At 40.4% G+C, this 21752-nt stretch overlaps 1 protein-coding gene and 1 long non-coding RNA gene across 9 annotated transcripts in view; one reads left to right on the top strand and one right to left on the bottom strand.

Moving 5' to 3' along the window:
• Nucleotides 1–21752, bottom strand: part of GREB1L (GREB1 like retinoic acid receptor coactivator) — a 160442-nt gene that overhangs the window by 75610 nt on the left and 63080 nt on the right. The window lies entirely within an intron of this gene.
• Nucleotides 15220–21064, top strand: LOC149918562 (uncharacterized). Its single transcript, XR_016465128.1, has 3 exons — nt 15220–15529; nt 18701–18758; nt 19783–21064. It is a non-coding gene; the product is annotated as an uncharacterized LOC149918562 (long non-coding RNA).

Raw genomic sequence — 21752 nt, 5'->3', positions numbered from 1 at the left:
TTTCTGCCTTTACTGAACTTGTGCTGAGAGAACATTTGCTTAAGAACGTAATTTAATCCTACCCCTTACATCTGTTGGTATCAAAGACGTTTTCAGCAAAATGCTCAAAATAATTTTCCCACTTGTACATAATCAGTGCATTGGGTCACACAGTATGCATTTTTCAGTCCTCTATACTTCAGGATACATTACCAATAGAAGGAAAACGGAGATTTCATGGGTCACAAACTTCTGGGTCACAAGGACCTTCAGCACTGCTGCCAGCTTGGTAAAACTCAATTGACACACCCTTGCTTAACATGGCCACTATTGAAAAACCTGCACCTGAATTTCTACACATTTTCTGAAGTACAAACATGAAGTCAACATTACTGCAATTCTTTGAACAGAAATTAATGCTCCAATATTCAGGTTATGTGTTAAAAATATAAATATACATTCATGAAACAATGAAACATATAACCTCTTCCAACATCACAGATAAATTCTGAAGCATCACAGAATAGCATGAAGGAAGGGCACTGAAACATGCCCATGTGTTTTACTATTTATAAAGCTCTCTCCTAAAGATTCAACCCTTCAAGCCACATATCAGCGATACAACTCTTATCACTCTAAATTCTTCAGACTCGAATAAATAGATTCATTACTATCTTCTGAAAAGGGCCCATTTATTTCCAAAACCCTTTTGCTTTTATCACAGATTTGCTATCTTCCATTCTAAAACAACAAAGACAAATAAAAACATTTTACAAAGAGATAAAAAAAAACACATGCAGATCCTATCACTGTAGGTCCTGTCTTAATTAGACTAGCAGGAAGCCTGAAAAACATTGACATTGTGCTTGTTTTCGTGCAAGCCAAATGCTGGCCGTCACAAAATGGTAGGCCTAATCCAAAAAACCCTTAATCACTCTATTAGTCCCCACTCAGATCAACAAGGATAGTTAAGTAGGAGGTTGTGGATATAGACTGAATGGCAACTTACTCAGCATTTGACATTCCTCCCAGCTTAACTCCTCAGAGCCTGAAACTCACCACTACTTTAGAAAATAAGTACAAAATGTTTAAGCACATATTCTCACTGTGTGCATATATATGTGCATATATATTTTTCATATTTAAAAAAAATCTCGAATCGACATGCTTTTGCAAAGTCTAATAGAATATTTATTTGACTGTCAACTATACCCTTCACTGGCTCAGAACAAACGAACTGCACTGATGGTGTTTCTCAACTTCGGTTTAACTCTGGTGTGCTTGCAAGACTTACAATTCCAGCTGCAGCACAATTAACGAAACACTTCAACTTCCTTATTTATCACGTTTGCTATTTTAATTGAAACAATTTTCTTGAAGGAAGGTAGTTTTCTTTCTCAATTCTACATTCAGTAGCACAAGGAACAACTTCTGTTTCTTTTTGTTATAAGGAAGCTTTGAGTATTTTGTGTAGCTGCTTATTTTTATTTATTTTATAAGTTCTGAAAACAAAACAAAGTAAAACAAAATAAAAAGCACATTCTGATCAACAAGATTTGGAATTTCATTTAAAACATGAATGACATCAAGTAAAGCAACTTAAAGAGCAGAAGTTTGAGCAGCAGGGAAAAAAATGCATAAGAACACAAACAGTTCATAGGCTGTTCCCTCCCTCCTCCCCCCTCCCCAAAACCAAAAAAACGAAACATAAACAAGAAATACCCTGTGGATTCATTAGCAACCAGGGTGGCAGGCCTTCCTCTAATTCCCTTATAAAAGCCCATGACTACCTGCAGAGCCTGGGAGTGCAAATCACATTAGTGGAGACACCAGATGACCAAAGAAAGCACTGGAGGCCTGGTAAAACCAGTAAACAAAAGGCGGCATTCCAGCTGAATACCACTGCTAGAGTCAGCATTGTAAGATGCTTGGATCTGATAACCCAGAAGCAGATTAGCTGCAGGCAACAAAAGAGTAAAATGAGAAACAAAGGGGTCATTTTGACACATGAAGAAATCATTTCCATTAAGCCATCTTGAGTTTACTGTGTAGTTATAAAAACCGCTCCTGCTTCAAGTGACATCTGAAGCAATGAAGCCAAGGCTGTGCAGCAGCACAGAAAAGCTCCTGAAACGTGTTCCTTGATGCAACATAAAGAGGTAAACAAGCCTCTCTGCCTTTGAATCCTTGTGGCTTTTTAAAGATTTAATAATGCTTCTAAATCTGCTGTACAGATTTCCATTGAAAGACTGCCACGCTTATTAGGCAACGTGAACAGAAGATTTATTAGTTCTACCTGTATGTAAGAGCCACATGCAGAGAGGGTGTATACCACAAATATTCTCATGTCACCCCATGAGAAGGTTCCTGTGTTGCACACATACGTGTCTCATTTGCTCACTCTCACCACAGGAAAAAAAGAGTTGTACTACATGCCTTATCAGAAGGGGACCATTCAAAGGACTTTTACCCTGAAACAGGTCGAGCATACTTCTATCACTAGAAAAAAACTGTAAAATCAAAGCATGGAGGTCTGTACAGATGCACAGATATTAGAGAAAGTAAAGTTTTCAGACTAAACTCAGAAAAATTGCCACAATTTTGTCTTACCCAGAACACAGTGAAGAATTAAATATGCTGAAAAGAAATGCAGGTATTTTGCTTTCTTTCCTAGAGAGTGAACTGTTGTGCTATGAAGTATCTATAAGGAACACAGAGAACATTCTGGCTTGCTAGCTGTGTGCTGTGCATCTCCTGTGGGCAGCAGGACGTCCAGAAAATGGCATAGAATGGATATTGTGCAAGAGTGATTTTCCATGGTCCCAAACTACTCTGCTGTGGGACATCACCATGGCTCTGCACTGCAGTAAAAATACTGCAGGCACGACCTGGGAGACAGAATATTGACAGAGCAGAAGATCTACTCTATTACTGTGCTTTTAAAGTTAACTTCTTATCCAAAATAGGCTTAAGTGTGCCTTTATGAATTCACAGAAGAAAAAAAAAAAATGCAGGGAAAAAAATGTAAAGAGTGTCATGAAGGAAGCAGATTTTAAAAAAAAAAAAAAAAGTAACATCGTGCAAATGTACATGCTGTATAAATCTGTGTGCAGGGAAAGAACCAGATGCTATCATGCACCAGGCTCATCTTGAATCCCTGTGCTAAGGAGAAGGAAAATCAAACAAACTCAGAGATTCCACCTCTCATCATTCAGAGAAACACTTTCTGCTGAGTCAGCCAAAATGTTTATGTTTACAGCCATCAGTCTGAACCAAAAGGTGGATGCTGCTAGTAATCATATAAAACGATCCACTTCAACCCAGTTAGCCTTTATTCTGCTGAAGGACAACACAATCTTTGCTGGCAACCATGGACACTAAATTTCCATTATTCATCTTTTCAAAGTATCTTTCTTACAAAAGTGTCAGAGCACCCTAAACAAAAAAGCAAGCTGATTAGCCCAGAATATTAGAAGTAATCTTTAGATTCCTAATCCAAGCAAATCCCATATTTCATTTACAGAGGGCTTTCCTAAGCAACATTATTTTCTAAGCAAGAACCTTTGGGTTCTTTCAGCGCTGTGGAATCCGGCAAAAGAGAAACCCTTGGACTTGTTGCTTGTGCAGAAAGACATACATAGCCACATCTTCCTAAAAATTCTAATGTTGAAAGTCTTTATGTCTTTGAGGAATTTTAGATATTTTTCCATAGCACCTGAATCACCAGTCTTCCCTCACCCCACTTTGGACAGCTCACTGAACATCTTTGAGGTGGAAGAGATTAGGTTTCTTGTTCCTAAAGTTCCTCAGCAGAGCTGGCAAGAAGCCTCCAGAAGGAAGACCCTTACTGGCAAACCAATGGGCTCCTCTCTAGACTTGGGATAACTGCAAGCAGGTCATGGCATCTTCACTATTTGTGCTGATCAAATCCTCTAAGAGTGCCGTTGGAGTCTAAAACCTCTTTCACATTAAACTGGTTTTGTTGAAAAGCCCTCCAAACAAGGACCTCCGTAAAGCCTAGAAAGCTACCTGAAGTGACAGTAAACTTGAGTAAACATTTGGGTTACAAATAACAAACACTAGAAGAGCTATCCTAGTAGAGAAGAAACTATATTTATACAAATATTATGTCTAATTTAGACACTGCTTGCTAAAAGGAGTATTTCTGAAAATGGATGTTGGAATTTATTTTAAGGTTGTTGGTGAGACCAAACACATTGCTCTTTGACCAATTAAGAAATCTAGCATAGACAAAGGCCTAAGTGAAAGGCACAGGACTGGGAAGGACAAATACTCAGATTTCACATGTACAAGACAGTGATTTTGCTCAGTCCTGCCACATCTCCAGGGCTCTAGCATAGAGGGAAAAAAAAAAAAAACAAAACAGTTTAGGAAATAAAAGGCCTTTCAAGAAGAATTTTATAAGATAAGCAAATAGGAAGAAAACACCTTGTTCTCTCTCTCACACACATTGAAATAAAGAGATCCCTCTGCCTGGAAGATTCAGAAATAAGGAAAAGTTTGTTCTATGCTTGAAGCATAGGAGGGTAGCAAGGGATTGCAATACTGATAAGGAGGTTCTCTCTGCTTGTGATTATGTACCCCACAGTCTAATTAAGGTGGAAATAATAACATTTTCTTCTTCTGGCATCATAACCAACCATCAGACCTCCTCAGGACAAAGCCTATCTTCCTATTAACTAGTACAGACCTCTGTTTTAGTCAGGGCTTCTTTAGCGAGCACTGCAAAATGCATGAACTGAAACACTCAGAGAGATCCTGCAAAAGGCTTTCATATTTCCAGCTGTTAATTATAACATAAAAATCAGGACTATATACAAAGACACTTATGAATCTAATCCTTTCTGCAGGCTTAATAGGCCTGATTTGCTGTGAAACGTACATCCTCCATCTGCCTCCTTTTTCTTTCAGAGAAAAAGCTCCATTGCTGCTACATGTATTGGCTTTCAAGGCCATATTCATACACTGCTCTATAAAGAAAACAACATGCTTTGTAGAGTGGGAACCTCTTCAACGAATTCAAAAGGAAGGCAATTTTTTGTTCCCTGCTTAGTAGATTCTTATTGTACAGACAGTTTCTGAGAACAGGTTGTGTAAAAGCTAAGTACGGAAAAATCCGAGCTTCACTGCCTGTCAACCCTGAAATCCCTAATGTGACAATAAGCAGTACTTCCCCACCATATGCTGGGCACTTCTGGTGCCTTCTAGGAAGCATCTTTATCTGATTCTCAGAACAGACTCTGACTGCAGATCTGAATGCAGAAGATTGAAAATACTGAGATGGAGCTGAAAAAAATAGGTAGTTCAGGATATGAAGAAAGAGGAAATGATTTCTCAGAGATGCTATCTTTGCTTTATCGCTTTTGTTCCACCTCTGTCCATCCCACTGCCTGGGCTGTAGTGACCATGCTATGGTTGACCTCATATTGTAGAGGAATAAGAAACAGGCAAAAAGTAAAATTATGATGCCAAATTTTAGGAAAGCTAAATTCCAGCCCTTCAGGGAGTTAGTCAACAAAACGTCCCGGGAAACTGTCCTCATGGGTAAGGGTGCAGAGCAGAGCTGGCAGATCTTTAAGGAAGCTTTCCTCAGCACAGAAGAACTCTCCAACCCCAGATGTACCAAGTCAGGAAAGTCAGAAGGCAAGAGACTGGCATGGCTGGGACCTGCTGTTCAAACTGAAGAGTGAGAAGAAAATGCACAGGCAGTGAAAACAGGGACACGTACTGTGGGAAGAGTATACAGAAGCTGCTGGGCTGTGTAGGGGTGGGACTGGGAAAGCCAAGGCCCAGCTTGAACTAAATCTTGCAGGGGATGCCAAGAAGAAGAAACAACGCTTCTACAGGTACCTCAACCAGAAAAGGAAAGTCCAGGAGGGAGTATCCCCCCTAGTGAGTGACACAGGCAAACTGGTAACAATGGAAAAGGGTGAGATACTTAAAATTTTTTTGCCTCAGTCTTCTCTGATAACTACTCACTGCACAGCCCTCAAATGTTCAGTTTGGTAGGAGAGGGTTGGGGAAGCAGCGTCCCTATAAGTAAAAATCAGGTTTGTGATAACCTGCAGAACCTGAACATTGATAAGCCTATAGTCCCAATGAGATGAATCTCAGAGTCCTGACAGAATTAGCTGATGTAGTCGCCAAGCCACTCTCAATGATATCTGAAAATTGCAATCAGGTGAAGTCTCTGATGACTGGAAAAGGCAACATCACACCCATTTTTAAAAAGGGCAAAAAGGATGACTGCAGGAAATACCGACCTGTCAGTCTCACCTTTGTGCTGGGAAAGTTCATGGAGCAGATCCTCCTGGAACTGATGCTAAGGCACAAGGAAGACAGGGAGGCAATACAGGAGAACCAACATGGCTTCACCAAGGGCAAATCCTGCTTGACCAATCTAGCAGCCTTTTATGATGGGTCACTGCAACAGTGGACAAGGCTGATGTCCACCTATCTGGACTTCAGAAAGAACTTTGACACGGTACCCCACAGCATCCTTCTGTTCAAACTGGAAAGATATTGATTTGATGGGAGGATTGTTCGATGGATTGCAGGATCAAGTCCACAGAGTGGAGGTCAATGGTCATGTCTGGATGGAGATCAGTGATGAGCAGTGTCTCCCAGAGATCAGTGTTGGGACTGATACGCTTTAATACCTTCATCAGTGACACTGACAGTAGGGTAGACTGCACCCTCAGCAAGTTTGCTGATGACACCAAACTGTGGGGGGTTTTCAACACACCAGAGGGATGGGATATCATCCGGAAGGACCTAGAAGGGCTTGAGTAGTGGGCCCACGTGAACCTCATGAGGTTCAACAAATCCAAATGCAAGATCCTGCACCTGGGTCAAGACAACCCTCACTACCAATACTAGCTGGGGGACGAAAGGATTGAACGCAGCCCTGCCAAAAGAAACCGGGGGGGTACTGGTGGATGAGAAACTGGACATGAGCCAGCAATGTGCCCTCCCTCTCAGTCCAGAAAACCAATCATATCCCACGCATCAAAAGCAGCATGGCCAGCAGGGTGAGGGAGGTAATCTCTGCACAGAGGGCCTCACCTGAGCAATGCATCCAGATGCAGATCCAGATCCAGTCCTCAGTACAGGAGAGATGTGGACCTGCTGGAGCACATCCAGAGGATGGCCACAAAAGTGATGCAAGGGATGGAACACCTCTCCTATGAGGACAGGCTCAGAGAGCTGGGGCTGTCCAGCCTGGAGGAGAGAAGGCTCTAGGAAGACCTGATAGCAGCCTTTCAGTATCTAAAAGGGAGTTATAAGAAAGAAGGAGACATTCTTTAACAGGGTCTATTGCGACAGAACAAGAGGAAATGGTTTCAAACTAAAAGAGAGAAGATTTTAATTGGATATAAGGAAAAAGTATTTTCTAATGAGGGTGGTGAGGCACTGGAACAGACTGCCCAGAGATGTGGTTGATGCGCCATCCCTGGAGACTTTCAAGGTGAGGCTGGAACAGACCCTGGGCAACCTGATCTAGCTGTGGTGTCCCTGTTCATTGCAGGGAGTTAGACCAGATGAACTTTAAAAATCTCTTCCAACTCTAAGGATTCCATGATTCTTGCTCTCCATCCCTCACCAGCTTCCAAATATATCAGCTCTTTCCTAGCTACTACCTATTGAAAGAATGAAACTTTACCAAGAGCATCTCCCTCTACTGGTATATTACAACTCTCTAATTATAGTACTGTCTGGTTTACCCTGGCCTATCTTTGGCTTCCATGTGAAAAGCAGCAACTGTTTTACTTGCAGCTTTTCCCACTTCCCTGAACATTGTTTTAAATCCCAACTAATGACAGGGTTTGAGATCTTGGGGAAACTCCAAGAAATCAGCAGAAAGATGAAAATTATAGTGTATGAAGAATAAACAGCCATTTTTCTTTTTGGAAAACCAGAGTTCAGCAGGATAACAATTCCTGATAAGATTTAAATAAACGAACGTGGGAGGTAACAGAGAAGACAGTTGGTTCCTTATGCTCACAGGTAATGACCTCTGTCTCTCTTGCTCTCTCAAAGCTAACAGTGCTGGTTATTGCACCGCTCCACTGTGATCTGGAAAGGATCCAGCATGCTACTGATTACATTTCATCCCCAGTTAGCTTAACCTTTGAAACATGTCAGTCAGCTGCACAGAACAGACCAGCACGTAGGGTCAACTCAACCTTGTTGGTCCCCACATTCTCCCAGTGTTTGCACAGAAAACAAGCCCGTGCTCAGGGATTCCTTCCCGATAAATACAAAAGACCTAATGGGAACAGCACTGAAACACTGACTTTATTGCAAGGTGCTGTTCACAGACATTCATCTACTAAAGCAGAAAAATAGTAGTTCTTATCTTTCTAAAATTGCAAGAAATAACATATGGAAATACTCTCTGTAGGAAAGCAGAGACTCAACTGTTTCATCTGACATTAGATATCAAGCAAAAGTGGCATACCGATTACTCCTCCATGAATATGAAGAACAACAACAACAACAAAAAAAACACAAAGAAAATATCTTCTGCAATGACACTGAAGCAATCAGCAAGCGTAACAAAAATACTTTGTGCTAAAAGCAAGGTTAAAACATTCCTATTAAATTGCCTGTTTTTGTCAGGTTCACTGTCTTCCCAGAACACTCTATTTTCAAGCTCACATTTAATCCGTTGGAGATCTAATTTTGAAAAAGAAAAATCATCATCTTCCATTCCCTGGTACTCCTGCAAAAATGTACAGGTCTTTGCAAGATCAGATACTTTGTCCCTTTTAAAATATTGTTTAGGTTTCAACAAAACCCTTAGTTACAAGAAAACATGCAAAAGGAGGGTAACACTGAAGTTCTCAGCTTCAAAAAGCTGCTCGTTTGTTATTTAGGAGTTGCTATAATTTTCCTTCAGGATAGGTTGAGAGTGTTTTAAAGTTATTGAAATGGGAAAAAAATATCAATTTTCCATAGGAACTACGGCCATCTAACATAACAGCAGCAATGCTGAACTGTCCCTTGGAGCACGTGCACTTGGATTTCTTATTATTTGGATAAGTGTTTGTGTGGATGGCTCAGGGAACACAGGCTTTTCAAAAGCCAGAGAGAGGTGAAAAAGAGGTCACTTCACCAGAATTCATTTTCTCTTAAATTCTCAGAGAGATGCTGCTGAAATGGTAACAAAGCTTTCACCTCTACCTCTCCCTGCCAGCATCATCCTAAGGTTCCTTCAGTACAATACAACAGTATCCTTGGGTATATCCCACCATCCTATTTTTGCTCCTCAAAGAGAAATTTTAAGACAAAAGCTGGTGATAGTAAGAGCAAAGCTGGCTGAGACCTCCAGATCCCTTCTCCAGCCACCCCTCTGGCGCTGCCACTGCCACCGGCTCAGAGGGAAGGCCTCTCTGTGCTTCCACTCACACTGCTGTAAAACCCTGTGGTCCACACCAGCTCTAAACCCAGCCTCTAGACTCTTCAACATCAGGCTCTTCAAAGCTTCCACTGGAACGCAAGCACCCCTAAGCCCAGAGGAACGGGAAGAGAACTGCACCGGCTAACACAAAAATCCAAGTCCAGAGCCATCCTGGCCCTAGATCAAGGTCGGCTGTGTCTGCCCCATTAGGCACTGCAGGCTGAATGGGTCCAGGACTGACATCTCAATAACAAGGAAAGACAGGGGGCAGATAATGGGAAGGAAAAAACCTCAGGGATTTGAGGGCCTTGAAAGAGAAGATAAAGAGCTTAAATTCGATGCTATAAAGACAAGACGACACAAGCAGAGGAATGCAAAAAAAGAAAGGTAACACAATCAAGGCACAGAAAACACAGGGCAGGCACTAGGTTCTATTTGTTCAAGTCAGCGAACAAGGGCTCGACACAGAGAAGGTGGGAGGTGAAAATCTGTGATTCCTCTCCAATGAAAGAGCAAAACCATCCCAAAGGGCCATCGGGGAGGTAGGCTTTGCCACTGCTGGCAGGGCAGGCTCAGGGGGAGACGGGATGCGAGAGGGAGGATATCGTCTGCTCTCATCATGCTGAGCTGACAGCTGAATGTCCCCACGGCAGAGACAGGTCAGGGCTTTGGCTCGAGCACAGGGAGGTGGGTGATTCACTTTATGACCTGTGAGTGCTTCCCTCCAAAGTTCACACAGGATGATAATATCGCCTTCAAATGAATTCATGCAGACGAAGGTTCGTCTGAAAGATGCCTTTTCAATTCAAAATGAAAACATACCAGGTATTTAGCAGACAAAAACTAGCAAAAGCCAGTTATTGCTATGTGAATTATTTCTACAGCTGCTTGTTCCATTTCAGTGGCAATTCGCACCACTGGGCTATGCACGCAGGGCCACCAGGCCAGGAAGGCAGATCCCTATCTCCTGTCAAATCCCATTCCAAGGCCATACTCCTCAAAAGATGCAAGTGAAAAAACAGATTGTGTACGGTCCTGCAATCTAACTTCTGAATTCACAATAAATTCTGCAATGTAACTTCTGAATAAAATAAAAGCGTACTCCAAGATGGACAAGTGCTGAAATGGTACAAAATTGAATGTTTCAGGAAAACACTATTTGTGAGACAAGCAATGTTCATCTCAAGTCAGACTAAAAGAAAAAAAAAAAAACACCAAACATTTATATTGATGCCATGATTCAGTAAGACTTAATAAATATATAAACGAGCTGCAAGGAAGCTATTTCTGATCCATTACATTATTCATTTTCCTGTGCTATTCTCATGTGAACTTGTGATCCTTAAAGAGGTTTACATACGTAAAAATAAAGTTTCAAGCTGTAAGTAAGTGTTACCTCCCCACCAAGGCAACGATTCATGTCAGGCATTCAATACAATAAAGTACAGTGGCAGGGGGATGCAAAAATAACCATTTCACTTTGCTGCCATTGAAATCAGACATTCAAACTTGTTCACTGATTTTCCTTCATTAAAAAATAACCGATTGTAAAAGAAGCGTTGCTTTGTAGGATCAAAGCCAATATATCCTACAGGAAACACACACACACACAAAGCATTTGGAAATGAGGGTTAATTTGGCATGCAATTTAACAGCATTAGCTTGTATCAGCAACATTTCAAGGTCAGGCACATCCATGTCGAAAATGCTGGTTTCGTTACGATTTCAGTTGTCATATATTACAGTTCAACAGCTTTAAAGTGACATTAATTTGAAGGGAAGCTGCACAGGAGCATCGACATTAAACATTAAAAATTGAAAACTCAGTACAAAAAATACACTGCCTTTCATAGAGTAGCACTGTGAACATTAAAAACAGAAAATCTATTCCAGAGACATTCAGCTGAAAAAACTGAAGTGGCTGTTTAAGTCCCAATTCTCTTTTAGTAATTTAAAACTTAACTCCTAAGAAATACGTAAGTACATATAAACCAACAAATTACAAGAAATGCTTTCCATCTGACCACAGGACTAAGTCACAGAAAGCAGTCCTTTCACTGATCTAATTTGTTGCAACATTTCAAGAGCTTGCTTACTGTCTCAAGTAACAAAGTCAAAATGGCCTCACATTTGAAAGAGGCTTTCTTTTTCCCAGGCCCCTGATTTTTAAGACTTTTTTTTTTTTTAAACTTCAACCTATTCTGTTCAGAATTCAAGTTAACTCATTGTATTGATCTGCTAAAAGACTAATTTAAAATGTCAGATCATTCCATTTTTATTGTATTCTACGCTGTTTATTCAAAGCACACAGAAAGGCAGTGGTAAAATAAAATGCCAAACAAAGTTCTACAGATCCAATAAGAAAATATTCCACAATCATTTATGGGAGATTTCCCTTTTTAGTGAAAATGTATAATTTCAGAAACTAACACACAGTTGCAAGCTTTTGCATTCATGGTTAAGTCACAAAAAGGCTTTATGCAGCTTTTCATTGAAAGTTTGAATTTTAAAAACCTAAAAAAACCCACAGTGCTGACATACTGCAGTTCAACAGTATGTTTCGTGGTGTCCGTACTGCACCTGAAACAAATACTTTGATCAATCAATTACTGGCAGAACCTCACAGTACCAGGGTTGTATGCCTAAGGGCTTTACAAATGCTTACAGGACAGTGATGTTACAGCACTGAAATCTCTTAAGCCTCTTTCTTTGCAATTCTGTCACAGTTCAGAAGAATGCCACCCTATTACACCAAAATGAGAGGGGGAAAAGTTCTCACTCCTTGCATGAGCATAATTAATCTTGTGACACCTTGACAAAGCAGCTTATTGACAGTGAAAGAAAGGATTTTTCTGATTTCCTCTCAAGACAGGAGATGGTCTTTATCCATCATCCCTTCTTCCTGATCTCTTCTTCCAGAGTACCCACATCAGCAGATCTGTCTATCAGAGCCGACAGCAGGAGGGAAAGGCCTGAATGATTGATAGGGCACCAGTGCTCACAGAGCTATTTAAGTGCAGGAACCTATTGTTGGAAACTTACTTTAGAGCAGTTAAACAAATATAATGGCAACCGATTCAACCATTGTGTGGCTAGAGTCAGCTCAGGCTAATAAGTAAAGTTAGCTAATTACACAGGTCTGATTTAAAATCCAGAAAAATTGTAGAGAGAGAGTCAGCATCACAGTGCATTGAAAGCAGAGAAATGTGAAATAAAAGTTGTAAGCATATCGTGCTTTCTAAACGATGGTTGCTTTCATTCTCACTCTCCTTTGTGAGCAGGATTGCACACCCAGGTCTCCTTTCCTTCTCTCCCATTCACAGGCCTGCTAGAGATTCCTAACTAATGTTTTTCTTATTACACAGTTCAATTGCCTCCTCTTTTCCTACTTTCCCCAAGTTGTAACATATTTACTTGTGAAAACTGAGAGGCATTTCATCTTTTAAAGGGAAAACAATTAAAAATGCCTACTTAAAGGAGGATACTATATACTACATACCCAACTGAGCTCGGCTGTAGTAATGCATCTTTGAAGGAGGTGATTAGTTGTAATCCACTACGGATATTCTCATGTGTAAAAAAAAAAAAAAAAATTCTGAATGCTTCTCAAAAACATGCACTTACTAGGCAAAATGCTGTTTTTCTCATATATATGTATGTATTCTTACTATACGCATGCTTCATATAATTCTACTTACCTTTTATTTCCCTTCCATTCATCTCCCTCACCTTTCCCGAGGAAAACATAAAACAAAGACTTAGCTATAATTATATGCCCATTTATGCACTCACAGTGAGGGAGAAAACGTTGTTATATACTTCTTTTAATGCTCTAACTCCTTGACAACACTTGGTCTGGGCCAGAGAGAATCAGAAAATGGCACTCTGGCAACTACTGCAGCCAGGAATGTCTGATTCAGTTCCTGGTTACCTATTTCAAATGTAATTGAGCCATAACCTGTACAGTCCTCTGTCTCACAAATGTAACCACCAAAGAAAAGCCTACAGCAGTCTGCGTTCTCTGAGGCTGCCAAGAAAGACAGCTTCACTCAAGACATGGGAACTCAGTAACCCTGGGTTTATCTGTCCTATTTCATTCCTGACTGTTCAGACCAGGACTTAACCAACTCCCCCTTAAAAAATAATTGCTCATGCTGTCTGGCCCTGACCAGTTCTCAAAGCACTCTTCTTTTGCTCAGCTACACCAGAGAATCTGGTCACCATTTCTATGACGTATAAAATCAATTCAGTAAAGTTAGCTGTTCAAAGAATGAATGCAGCATTCTTTCCACAAACTGTGTGATATTTTAGGGGACACCAAGCAGCCTGGAACTGTCTGTAAGTTCAAATACTGCTTATGTCAGACTAAGAAACTATGTTCCGTTACTACAGAGAATATTGCAGGCCACAACCCGGAGAAAGACCTTCCCATCACTTTACTGGTATTTTATGCAAATGTAAGCATTAAATGTCATTTAACTGAAGAAATGTAACTGACCACACAGCTATGTCTTACAACAGCAGAAAATGTCCAAGAGGGCAGAATCAGCATCTATGTTACCTCACCCCTGCCTGCACTTTTGGGTCGTGCCAGAATCATGGCCACAGCTGTTGATGCTTCTGTTATGTGTAAGGTCGGAGGTGAAAAAAGAAAAGAAAAAAAAAAGCTCTAAACTTGCTTTATTATCTACTCATTTTCAGTCAAAGCATACCAAAACTGAAAGCATGCAGAACTAAGAAGAACAGACTAGATTTTGAAGTCCTGTACTCTTGGTTACAGCCATGAAGTAGGAGCAAACAACAATGGCAATGAAATCATAATTGGTAGTAAGTAACTCTCAAAGTAATTATAAATTATTAGATACATATTTTACTCAGGACAGTAAGCTAGAGACCACACACCCCATAAGTAGAGAGAAAAACCTCTAATTCTGTTAGCTAACTCTGTTGCTTGGTGTGTCCACTTGAGCAATCTATCTATTGCAGATGTCCTGCTCCACAAATATTTATCTCTGGGATCCTTCCATAGCTATCTCACACAGAAGAAATGTGAAGCACCCATACTGTATATCTTGCTTTAAGGGATGTAAAGATAAGGGTAAGACTGCTTCCCTCTTTCTTCCCCTCTCCCTCAGTATGGGCTGTCAAAAGAAGCTGCTTTTTCTCATGCCCAAGCCACCTTATTTGCTGCCAGAAATAGCAGTGCTTCTGTTTCTGGATTGCATTCCCACACTATTGGCATAAGACTTGCTCCAGGGTGGGAATGCAGAGTCAGAACTAGAGGGCTGGAAATAAATAAAGATTGTAAACTGTAACCCTACAAATGCCCAAGCCAGCCAATGGCAAGTTCCCTGCAGTAGGGAAGAGGCTGTCTGCCTCTTGGCTGAGCATTCTGTGCTGTCAAGTGAGTGGCAAGAACTTTGCAAATGTTTACGGCCACAGCACCAGATGGAGTATTACCTGTGTTACCACAGGGATTGGACAAGTGCATTCAAGAACACTGGAGGATTGAAAAGTACTTTTAATTAAGCTTCAACTATGCAATAACTCCTAGCTCTCTTCAACTGTCAGTTCTGCATTATCCTTCTTAAACAGGAAGACTAAAAGCAAGCTAGAAGTCTCTCAAGCTGGAGGCATAGTTTAACAGCAAACATTACAATTGCATTGTCTGCTGGATCATAGAATCACAAGGTTGGAAAGGACCTACAAGATCATCTAGTCCATCCTCCTATCACCATTACTACCCACTAAGCTACTAAACCATATCTCATAGCTCCTCATCCAGACGCCTCTTGAACTTTGCATTACATGCATGAAAGCAATAGAATTGTTCTCTGCCAGCGACAGAATGGGAAAGCACTGGGACCTGCAGCAGTTTGGGCAAAGATAAGACGTGCCTTTGAAACTGTTTTTTTTTTTTTTTTTTTTTTTTTTTTTTTTTTTTTTTTTTTTTTTGCTAACACAGCATGCAGTTGACCTACAGTCCAAACTAGGCTGTATCTTTCCCACACATGCAGAGCAAAGATATCTGGGCGAGAAGGCAGCTTGAGAACCTGGATACAGCACACACAGCTCCTCTGGTACTTCCTTCTGAAAAAGGGACTGGAGCAGCTTCTTGACGTTCTGGTAGGTGCCTTTCAAAGACCAGCCTTTTCCTGGAGTCCAGCATGGGTGTCTTTATAGTGCATTGCAGAAGAGACAATTAAGAAAAAAACAGCTGTTTTAAAGTTAATCGCTTTATAAAATTATCTTCTTGGATGGATTACAGTTCTAATGTCCAGAAATAAAAAGTCATGTGTCTGAATGATAAACACAAATGTACTTGTTAGTTTGGGGTTTTGGAAGCAGCATGCATTTCTGTTCTGAAGGTGAGTGGCAGTGATTAAGAAATTTAATGATGGGTTATGCAACTTTTCTTCTTCGGCAATTCAACCAATTCATTTAGAGGCATAGAGTTTTTTTCTTTTTGGTGAAAAGCCAAACAGTGACAAACTAAAAGTTACCAAAAAACCCCAAAACAACAAACCAGCAACCAAAAAAAAAAAAGCAACTTGCTTCAGATGCAGCAGGAAATTACAAGGAAAAGGAGAAGACATGGAAAAGAGAAATAAAAAAAAAAATAGACTAATTATAAAAGCTTTATTTATTATGATTACTTAATTGCACTAGGTGGTAAGGAACTGACTGGAGAAAAGCACTGTCTATTGCAGCTCTCCTAAGTTTTCGCTTACAGATAGAGTTGAACCTTCTGGAAATGCATAACTTAGCACTCACAGAAGGAAGAGCAGAGCTCAGTGGTACACAGATAGCATGTATTACACAACATTGTTTTAGAAGTGAAAGCAATGAGCAATCCTCATTTACAACAAGAATCTGTGTTCAACTTTTCAGCTTCAATGAAAAAAACAATGTTATTTTGACTATAGTAACATAAGACTTTGAATCAGGATCAGAATACAAGTATAATGGTATTTAGAGATAATGTAGTCTTGTTAAATCCCCCATTTAATTCCTCTTTGCACAAATATAAAAACCCTAGGAAAATTATTGGCAATGAAGGGATGACTCTCACAAGTTTTCTCTCATGTATTGTCTATACTGCCTACATACTAACAACATAAGGCAGAAAAAAAGGAGGTGTAGATACATGTGGAATAGGTTTGAACTCTCACATAGCAATTGTAACTCCATAAAAATTCTGTTACCATTTTATTGCTATTGCACTCTGTTTGAAATTACTCATCTGGCAGCAACACCATGAAACAGCAACACTGTTCTGACCTTACCAATGTGCCCATCACCTCCTTGTGACTATCAGCATTCAGATGCTCTTGTCTAGCTGTCAGGATCTCTAAACTTGGTAGTTTGAGTGCACGTCATGTCCCCAGCAACAGCAAAAACAGAGACCAAGTACAGATGTTTCTGCCATTGTCAGAAATTAGACTGGTTTAGAAGAGCAAGGACTGGGAACAGCTCATCTCAGAACACTTAGACTTGGATGTGGGGTCAGTTACTTCAAGGCTTGCCATAAGCAGCTGTTTGATGTACAATAACAGCATCAATTATAAACACTGGATTTAGGAAAAAACTGCGTATTTTTATATTATTACTTCAGCTTGATTTTAAGCCACTTAAATTCAACATTTGAAATTTAAAGAGGTGTCTGAATGATTTGTGCTTGTTCAGTGCATGCTGCTCTCATCACGAACATTTGAAACATTTCTTATCTTCAAAAAGTACATTTTGTTCTCTGCCACTCAAGCATGCTCACTAAACACTAAGTTAAAAAAAAAAAAAAAAGCAGATACATTGAAATGAATTATAGTTGTTTTTCATGAAGATGAAGCACATCAGAGAAAACCAACTGTATTTTAACTTTTCTTTTTCTACCCTCATCCTTCTACATCCTCTAAGTAACAATACACAGTTTGTTCCTTGTCTTCTAACAATTACTCTTGAAGGTATATCTCCAATTACCTGTTCAGTTAAAATATTATACGGATGCAAAGCTGCAGTTATTTTTCATAAAATTACACACTACTCAGCATCCATCCAATTAACATCTTCATCCAAAGAGACTGTAGATCAGTCACTAACTGTGGTGGCCTCACTTGGATGCTGTGGGAAATGACCCTTTAGAGGGCAACATTTACCCCACTAAATTATTCAAACATAATCTGGCATCCTGCAAGGCTGGTAACTATTTTTATTGTTGCTGTTGTATTGAAGTGTCCTCCCACAAGTCTCAGAGTCCTTCTCTTGAAAGTAACTGCAGTTGAACAGGGAGAAACGAGTCAAGCTAAGTATATGGCACACTTGGTAATATTAATTCTGGAAGTTGATGGTTTTACAGAAAAGTGCTCTACTGTTCAGAAAGAACGCATGCAAATAAGTGAAGAGCTATGATATTACCTGCTTTTTTGCACACCATACTGATCCATGTCTACAGCAGGGGTATTTGAAGACCAGTTCCATAATTCTTAGAAAGGAAGTGGACAGCATATTTTTTCCCAGTCATCTCTAAGCAGGCTTATAGATTATTCACAGATTTACTCAAAACAGTTTCCAGTAAACGAGAAAGATCAAAACTGATCAGACTGGGAAGTCTGCAGACTGTATTATGGTTTAAACCTAAAAATCTACAAGCACAAGTCCAAAGAAGGCAAAGAGGCTTTTTTACTTTACTGAGCAGAACTAATAACCGCATCTCTACAGAAATAAATAATGCAAGAAAATAACTGATAGCTACACTATTACACAATGAAAATGAAAATTATTACAACTTATTACAACTTACAACTCCTGAAATAGGTACACCTCACCTCAACAGTTTCATTTTGTCATTTTCTTCAAAATTCAGTTTATATAAATATATAATGCAAACTGGTTTGCAACAGTAGCTACAGAAGTGACTTTTGAAACACCCTATTCTGTTCTAGCCTATGTAGCCTCGTTTTTGCTAGCAAGTTAGCCAACACTGGATTCTGTGAAAATGAATGATGCAAACAAGTTTAAGGACTAACATCTCAAGAAGAGCAAACAATTTTACTTCTTGTGAAACTGTAAGTGAAGTATTCAAAGACTGTAACGTCAATTAAACCTTCGCTAGCCTTACAAGCAGTAAAATTGTAACATAGTTCTAAGTTTAAAGAAGTGACTTCATGTATTTTGCTCCTCTACTCCAGCAAATGCTGTATTGCCATGACTTCACACTGCAGTGAAATTTATGTCATCTTCAAAATCAACTTCATGTTTAAATGCTCTTCTTCCTGCTCTGTCTTTTCTGGTGATAAACAGTGGGAAATCAATGAGGAAACATCATTTGAAGTGAGCCATTCATCATGTACCGAAAAGGGTAAGTACCCCATAAACTGCAGTGATCCGCTTCCTTCTAGTAGCGCACAACAGAAGGCAACATCATTTGCATTAGCAATTTTTATGACCTCTGTAGAAAGAGGATAAGGTTAGGAAATGGCTTATGTTTGTCAGCTATAAAGCATTTGTTGGGTGGGGAAGGAAGAACTGGTGACAAGTGGTGTCCCTCAGGGGTGAGTACTGGGACCGGTGATCTTTAACACTTTCATCAGTGACATCAACAGTTGGATTGAGTGCACCCTCAGGAAGTCTGTGGATGACACCAAGCTGTGGGGTGCTGTTGACACACCGGAGGGATGGGATACCATCCAGAGAGACCTCTTTAGGCTTGAACAGTGGGCTCACGTGAACCCAATGAGGTTCAACAAATCCAAATGCAAGATCTTGCACCTGAGTCAAGACAGCCCTCACTACCAATACAAGCTGGGGGATGAAAGGATTGAGCACAGCACAGCCAAAAAAGACCCAGGGGGCTGGTGGATGAGAAGCTAGACATGAGCCAGCAATGTGCTCTCACAGCCCAGAAAACCAACTGTATCCTGAGCTCCATCAAAAGAAACATGGCCAGCAGGATGAGGGAGGTGATCCTGCCCCTCTACTCTGCACTGGTGAGACCTCACCTGGAGTGCTGCATCCAGATGTGGAGTCCTCAGTACAGGAGAGACGTGGACCTGCTGGAGCACGTCCAGAGGATGGCCACAAAAGTGATGCAAGGGATGGAACACCTCTCCTATGAGGACAGGCGGAAAGAGCTGGGGCTGTTCAGGCTGGAGGAGAGAAGGCTCCAGGGAGACCTGACAGCAGGCTTTCAGTATCTAAAAGGGAGTTATAAGAAAGAAGGGGACATTCTTTAACAGGGTCTATTGCGACAGAACAAGGGGAAATGGTTTCAAACTAAAAGAGAGAAGATTTTGATTGGATATAAGGAAAAAGTGGGTTTTTGGTTGCTTTTTCTTTTTGTGCTTGTTTTTGTTTTTTTCCTTTTTTTTTTTTTTTTTTACAAGAAGAGTGATGGGGCACTGGAAAAGGCTGCCCAGTGAGGTGGAAGAAGCCCCATCCCTGGAGACACTCAAGATCAAACTGGATGAGGCTCTGAGCAACGTGATCTAGCTGTGCATATGCCTGTTCATTGCCAGGGAGTTGGACCAGATGACCTTTAAAGGTCCCTCCCAACTCAAAATATTCTGTGATGAGATTTTATTTATTTATTTAAGAGAATCAGAGTTATTGGTCAGCAAAAAGGGAAGTGGGAGGGAAGGAAGGGAAAGAGACAACATGCAGCAGTCCTACCAATTCCATGTCACAATTAAGAAATTTTTAGATTGGCAGTTCTCTTAGGTAATATTGAATATTTTACTATGTTTTAGAATCTAAAAAAAACCAACAGATAATGTATTTTGTAGCATGGGTGGAGGCCCAAAAAGTTTGTTGTCATTGCTCATGACCTGCTTCCTGATGAACAGTACTTTCCTAAAATCTAGAGAGTAGGACACCGAAAAAATTAAAGTAGAATCCAAATACTGTATGAAACAGAACATCAAATAAAAATAGTCTTTAAAATGAAAAACAGATGTATTAAATCAAGCATTACATTTTTCCTTAACACTGTTCCCCTTCACTGCACTTTGTGCTTCCTCCACCAAAAACAGGCAAACACATTGGACAAAAAAAAAAAGGCAGAACTTGTAAGTTTTGATGTTCCTCTTTCACAGCCTACAAACATAGTATATAAGGATATCAATAAATACTAGTTTTGAAAGAAGAATGAAGCTTTACCTATGAAAAGGCTTCTCCTGGGTTGCTGCTAATGGAGTTGAGTGAAGATGGAGAAAAAGAAAGGAAGAAATTCTGATAACTTAGGGACTTAATTGATCACCAGACAACCAACTTTAGTCTCCTTACAGCATTTTCAAAACATTTTTCATTGAAACACCTAAGAGCAGGAGCCCAGAACATAATTCAGCTTAACTAAATTTTTCTTCCCTGCATCCCTGTTTTGACAAAACAGAGGTGACACTACAGAGTACAGACCCATTTGTACAACTCTCTTTTACCGAAACCTACGCATCAGTCAAACAGCACAGTTTATCTTCAATTACAGGACTATGCCTCAGTTTGATTTTTTACACGTGATGAAATGAGTCCCTCACTTGGCCAGCAAACAAGGCAGAAGCCCCATACTCAGATATACAGTCACAAAGTGGCAGGCATGTCTCTACAGAAGGCATTCTGGGAGCTTGTCAGTTTTCCTAGAACTGTATGTATGTGACACCTCTGTTTCTAGCAGCCTGTTTCTTTGGGTTCCTATCCTGCATCCTGGTTTGAATCTCTCCACAGCCTGGAGGCTTTAATGTTTACTCTGTCACACAACAACTTTTCCTTTCCACATCGTAGCCTTGCTCCTTCACCTTTGCCTTGCCCTTGAAATTAATTCATTGTGCTTCTCTGGTTCCCTGACCTCAGTTATTCCTACCCCTCCTTGTGACCTGCTTCTATCCCAGTGCCAGCCTGACCCAGGCCCTCAGCCAACCCTGCCATGCCCTCACCACAGCAATGATCACAGAGTGCCTGTTGGCATCCTGAAGCCCCAGATGGAGAGGCTGATGGTTTGTCATTATGAAGACAAACAGAAGGCAAGCAGCACTGCCAATATTCCCACAGCTCACAGAGCGTTTGGTTCTCCCGCATTTGCTTTACAAATAGAAGTGGCAAAGGGCTTTGGAGTTCTCCCTTCAGGTCATGGTGCTCCACACACACCACTATCAGTGAGGCAAGGCTTTGTCAGTCAACAGACTTCAGAGGTTTACTGACAGCAAAAGAATGACCAGGTTAAGGAAAAAAAAAAAAAAAGTCTTCCTATTCAGTTTTAGGAATTGCAAAGGATAAAGTGACATGGAAATGCATTATTCTGATCTAACGCTCCCTGCTTCCCCTCCCACCTGTTTTGTCCAACTGTAGTCCAGCCTATTTCACT

Source organism: Phasianus colchicus, chromosome 3 (genome assembly GCF_987193195.1).
Source record: "Phasianus colchicus chromosome 3, bPhaCol1.hap1.1, whole genome shotgun sequence".
Lineage (NCBI taxonomy): Eukaryota > Metazoa > Chordata > Aves > Galliformes > Phasianidae > Phasianus > Phasianus colchicus.
Note: the sequence above shows the minus strand (reverse complement) of the source record. Positions and strands in the feature narration are given on the sequence as shown.